The 6,211-nt window shown below is 40.8% G+C and overlaps 1 protein-coding gene across 2 annotated transcripts in view; it reads left to right on the forward strand.

The window, feature by feature from the left end:
- Positions 1–6,211, forward strand: part of PAK5 (p21 (RAC1) activated kinase 5) — a 148,489-nt gene that overhangs the window by 22,439 nt on the left and 119,839 nt on the right. The window lies entirely within an intron of this gene.

Below are 6,211 nucleotides of genomic sequence, written 5' to 3' on the forward strand. Positions count from 1 at the left end.
AGGCACCGATTTCTACTAGAAATAGCTGTATGTGTTGAGTGTCACTTGCCTCTCCTTAGCACTGTGCCAGCTAGTGTGGCCTAAGGGCACAGAGCAAATCAGAGATCAAGTATGACAGAAAAGCCTGGTTTCCTTACTTATAAGTCTGACTTGCCCCTTGTACAGGACAAGCTTAATACCTTCCCCCCCCCAAAACACCAGAGGAAAAGTACAGATGATGGAAATACAGGAGAGTTTGTATTTTTTAAAATAGGAGTAAAAAGTCAACTCCATGGTAGAGTTGGAGAGATGTGAGAGAAGAGGTATTATAAACATTTAAGGGGCTTTTAGTAGAAGAAACGGAGACACTGATATTTGCTGCTAAACCCACTGATACACTCTGAGCCCCACAGAGAATGATTCAAAACCTGGTCACAAACCTGACTTACATTATACAGAAGGAATTAATCAATAGGTCTGTTTTCCTCCTGAAATGTAAAATCCCACAAAAAAAAACCCCAGGCTTCACTTCCCTGATGTATTTCAATCTCCAGCTGCACAAACACTGTCAAGGATGCTGTCTCCACAGGGCTCCCTTCTTGGCCCTTCAGTAGGAAGGTAGGTGAGACAGCACATAAGGCCAGTTTCTGGGCTCAGAGGGGAAGCACATAGTTTGCAGGACCATGTCTTTGTAGATAACAGGATGTAAATGTTACTCTTTGGGGCAGTTTCTAAGCCCCATTTTTCAGAAGCTATGTGTTTACCCATACCCCCCAGCTGAGCAGTTTCCCTGACTCAGGATCTTTGCCTTCTCTAACAGTTGCATCACTGCTAAGAAATTGTAACTGCCTTATTATGGAAATATGGGGGCTCATTTTTCCAGCTTAGGCTGTGTGTGGGAGATCATTTGGACTGGCACTCTCCCAGGCATAATGTACTGAAATGTCATTCTGCTCCTGGGTGAAGCTTGGATTTCTCCCAGCTTTGGCTTGTAGCATCTGTGCATCTTGCCCTCATCTTTTGGCATGCAGATGCCCAAAGGCATAGAAGAATGCACTTGTTAGTGCTGGGAAGGTGAAAATAGATGTATTTTAAATCCTAAATGCTGGCTTTTGCTTAGGTTCTTCTACTTTGTTCTTGCCATCGTGCAAATGCCCAGTCTTTGAATGGGCTCCCAAATGAAAAGAAGATGCTTTGGAGCAGCCTGCTGACAGGACTTTGGCTGCTCAGATTCACTATAAACTGGGCCATTTTTAATGCTTCTCACAGTGGACTCCGAGCATAATTTTAAGTACTTGGATTTGGAAGTTTGCATGTAAGATTTAATTGATAACCTCTGCATGTGCATTTCAGCCAGTCCCTTTCTCTGGGATTTGGGGTTTTAGTTTTGTGGGTTGGGTTTTTTTTGTTGCTGTTTTGGTTGTTTGCTTGGGGGTTTTGTTGGTTTTTTGTTGCCATTGGTTTGGTTTGGCTTTTTAATTTTTTTTGGGGGGGTAGATTTCCAAGGTTTCCAGACAAACAGGGAACAAACATTTGACTGAAATTAAGACAGAGCACAGGGGTGGATGTCCACACAGTGATGTTTGTGATCAGTGAGAATGGAATGCATTGCTCAGTTAGCAATGGGAACATTCTGAAGCTGAGTTCTCACATCTGGATTGCTAAAGAATATCATGTTTCTGAAAGCTATATGTCACATGGAGGCTGTTAAATAATGAATGCCAGGATGCATAGCTAAGTATTGAGATACAAAAGAAGCTGTCTTCTGAGCACCAACTCCTCTGCATGGCAGCAGCAGAACACAGTTTACCAAAATTTGCTCAGCTACTTTTTTTCCTTGATTAAATAGATTATTATAAGAAATTATTTTCCTAAGGGAAATATGAAGGACTTAAATACTTATGGAGAAAAAGAGAGAAAATCCCTACCATGAAATCTAATTGTGTGTTCTACTTTCCAAAGCATTGTGTTTTTCCTCCTGAACTGTCATCTGACATCGAAAGGAAAGAGGTCTGGCAAAACCTGGTTAAACAAGGCTCAAGTTTAGGCAGTACAACCTCAGAACCAACATTTGTCCCTAGTCCTGCAAGGTTTTAATCCTAGACATGGAAAACATTAGGTCTTTATCCTGTTGTGGGAATTTCTGAGAGTTGGCAGAGGTCAACAGAGACCCAGATGGAGCTTCCTGAATCAGCTTTGTGCATCCCTCTCCTGATAAAAATCACCCAGGGAGTGGCTTTAAGTTACATCACAGAGTTTTGTCAGCATGGACGTAGGCAAAGCTGTACTGCTCTATGCCCAGCCTGCTCTCCCTGTTCTCTCCTAACAATCCCTGATCTCCCTTGCTGGGTTGTGTGATTATAAGAAAAGTGGCTCTGGCCCTTCTAGAGCCTGCCTGTCCCTCACCATGAAGATTCACTAAGCAGAGTCAAAGAATTATTCAGTGATGTCCTTATGTAGGGTGGATACAGGCAAACAGAGAGGAATTAAGCACCAGTACAGAAGTCAGCATCCACTTAAGTACTCAAGAATTCAGGATGCAGGTAAATTCAGAGGTGCTAAATTTTGATGTCAAAAGGCATTCTTAATGTTGTCCATGAAGTTAATGATGCATCAAGAGCTTTGTTGTGCAGGGAGCCAAAGGGAAAAAAAAAAAAGGCTTAGTATTACACAATAGGGGTTTTAGATTTGCTAGTCTCAATTCCCATTTAATGTTGTTGCTGCATAAAATCATGTGTTAGCAATAAGTTTTATACTAGGAGTTCCTTGGTGTCTCTTATTGCCAACTCCTTTTCTCACTCTCTCTCTCTCTTTTTAAGGAGGTGAATTGATACACAAATGTAGCCATTTGTAAGCAACCAGTCTATTCAATAACATTTCCCTCTGCGGTACCTTTATGCTAGAAATCCAGAAATGAGACACTCTGAAATGCTAGAGTCTGTAGAATATTCTCTCCATTTGATTTCCTCCTAGCCTGAATTTTCACAACAGTGACATTTGGGTTTCAGTTACTCCGTGTGCTGACTGATGAATATTAAACAGGGGCTGTGTATACATTTCTTGGGTTTGCTTCTACAGGCTCTGTTTATACCGAGATATTTTTTTGACAGTGCCCTCCTTGGTGCCCTCTATTCCATTCTTTTATTGTTCTCAGGTTGTTCTGAGAGACAAGTGACAGTGTTAGTCAGGAAGAGAATGATTACATTTTGCAGGGAAATTATAGGGAGTAGAAAACCAATAGTTAGATGCTCTCTGGGACTGCCTAAAACTTCTTTGAAGAATAATTAGCTTATAAAGGACCTCTGGTAGCTGGAATTCTTCCCCAGTTCTGTATGCAGAAGATAAATTTAGTCTGGGATAAGCAATGTGCTTTGAGATCTCTTTGCTGATCTGAGGAAATGGTTTATGTGGAGAGAATGAAGGAATTAGCTAGAAGAAGTATGGAAGAAAGCCTGACTGGCTATGTGCATCCTGGGCTCAGAAGCAAACAAGAAATAGGGAAAACTGAGCAGAGTGGGGCATAGAGGGGAGTTAGGAAGTGGGGCTCACTACTCCATTCTCCAGGTGACTCTGTTCAAATGGCAATTAGCCGCTGGACTAGCAGTCCCGTGGAACAGAGCTGAGTGATTCTCAGTGTGGAGAGACAAACCCCCAGGCAATTCAACAGGTATAAACGATTCTTTTGATACAGCAGTAGGAGTCAGTTCCAGGGTTGTGTCTAAGCTAAAAGGCCTGACATGGAGATCAGCAAAGGCTCCCTGAACCTGGAAGAAGCAAAAGACTCCTGTTGGGCACTATCCTTGTGTGCTGACCCAATCTTACATTTCACCATTTTCAGTGTGCTGCTTTTTCCAGAAATACTGCTACAGGTAGTCCTGAAGTTGGGAGATGAAGTGTAGGCTTAAGAGCTTTGTTGGTTTGAACTCATCTGGGCAGAGTTGATCTAGGAGTGGGATTAGTCTTGCTCTGTAGAGCTATCAGTGTTCAATTTTTCAGAAGCATAAAAATACACTTGAAACGTGCAGAAAGCTGCTACAAACAATTTGTGACAAAGTGACATTAAATCAGCTCATTAACTCTCTAGAAGAAAGGACTAATGAGCCTGAAGAACTTACTGGAGCCATAATGTTACAGGTGTTAAGATAAGGGAGATTTTAGAAAGAACTAGCAAAACTAGATAACAAAGCAGAGGAGAACAATTCCTAATTTCCACTTGTCCATGGACACTGATGTCTCATATTTGTTAGCATTTGCATCCTTAAAGTCATAATCACTGTATAGAAACACATCTTTGTTTTGCTTGTGTTTGCTCTGTTGGCTTTTGTGTTGGCATTTTTGTTGGGTTTTTTCTTTGTTGTTGGGGTTTTGGTTTTCTTTTTAAATGTATCCATTCTTAGGAAGTAGCAAAACATCAAAGCACACGTGTCCCATTAAGTATGTGATTCATCCCCCCTGCAGCCACAGATGTCTCTCACTCTTGCAATTAAATATGTGCCAAAGTGGTCTGTTGGAACAGAGCCCAGCAGTACGGTGTGCAGGTTTGAGCTCATGGGTACAAAAGTGGTGCTAACAAACAGCTTATAGACCTGTCAGTTCAGCTTTAGTTCCTGGAAAAACACTGGAACACATAACCAAACAATCTGGGAGCACCTAGAAGAAAATGAGTTCCTACTAAAATAGGGCAAAAGCCTAGCTTGAATTTTGAAGCTATTTGACATGTGCTCTTATAAGGATGGCATGGGTGAAAATACTTAGGTGCAAAACTGGTTGGGAAACTGAAAGAAGGGTGGTTTTGAGGAAGGTTCCGAAAAGGCTGGGCTGTGTGTGTGCCTTGCCTTTCCATAGGCGGTCTGGCTGATGGAAAAGAGGGTATGCAATTGAAATTTGCTTCTCACACCATGTTGGAAGAGCCTGTAAGCATGCTGAGCAGGATTAGAGTTCAGTGTGATCACTGCAAGCTAAAGGTGGTAAAAAACCCAAACCAGTTTGTAATTCAGATGGTATTGTGCTTCTGCTGAATATAGATTTATATATTGTAGTAAGTTCTTAGTATAGGTTATTATATAGTTACAACAGGGTGGGGAACAATTACATGTATAGTTGATTTATGAATAAGGATGAAATATTTTGATGGCTCATGAGTTGATTGTGAATGAACAATGCCATTCTGTTGCAGAAAAGGCACATCTAATTCTGAGCAGGACTATTGCCAGTAGGCAAGTGACATAATCCTTGCAGCTAGCTCTAAGCCTGTAAGTTTTGAACAATGTTGTTCAAGACTAAGTTGGACAACAGCTGAGTATGAAAAGGAAAGCAGTAAAACTGATGAACGGTCTAGAAGACTTGATCTGCTGGATCTGAGGAGGGGAGGTTTATCCTGAAGAGCGGGAGACTAAGGAGGAGACTAAATCTCTTCCAAAACATTATCAACATTATCAGCAGCTGTAAGAGAAGAGGAGAATGTTTTGATTTTCCTAATCCAGGCAATTAACACAAGAAGCTGTGGGCTAAACTGCTTCAAAGGAGGATCAGAGCACTTTAATTTTAATAATTAATCTCATTCTAAAGGAATATGAAAGACTAGAGCAGATGCCCTGAGCAAAGTGAATCTCTGACACTTTGAAATCAAGCTAGACCTTCGTCTTGTAGGAATGACTTATGCAAGTCCTCAGTGGATGGACTAAACAACCTCTGGAAATCCCTTCTGGATTTCTGGTTCTGCTAAGGTTAATTTACACTAATCTAGATGTATAAATCCAGGTTAATTTAACTAAGTCAGTGCCAATAATCTGGCATTGATGGAAAGGGAATCTTGCTTTCTCAGCAGTACAGATATCCAGAGATTTTCTGCTTTGGCACTGAGAAGTATTAAATGTGAAAGCACAGAGAGGAACAGGGAAGGAGAGTACACAAAGCAACTAATAAATTACAATATCTAATTTGAAACTCATTTGTTAATCCTGGCTAAAAGTTGTTGATTTCATCCCCCTGATGTGCTGGTGGTCTCAGAGGGTGATAAGTTGCTTCTGTTCTGAGTTGTAGAACAGGATTTGGTGCTAAAGTTTATTTGCTTTAAATAGACTTACAGCCCAATTACTTTTTATTAAGTGGATCAAAGTTACCTATTGTAAAACATTTGGAATTGTTTTTATCTGAAGATTTTCATCACAGCTTGGAATATTTTCAGGGATTTCTGAAAATCTCTAATTTTAATTGCAATCTAGTTAGGAGC

Source organism: Melanerpes formicivorus, unplaced genomic scaffold (genome assembly GCF_026170545.1).
Source record: "Melanerpes formicivorus ecotype bairdi unplaced genomic scaffold, bMelFor1.0.p_v2 SCAF_25, whole genome shotgun sequence".
In the NCBI taxonomy this organism is placed as follows: Eukaryota; Metazoa; Chordata; class Aves; order Piciformes; family Picidae; genus Melanerpes; species Melanerpes formicivorus.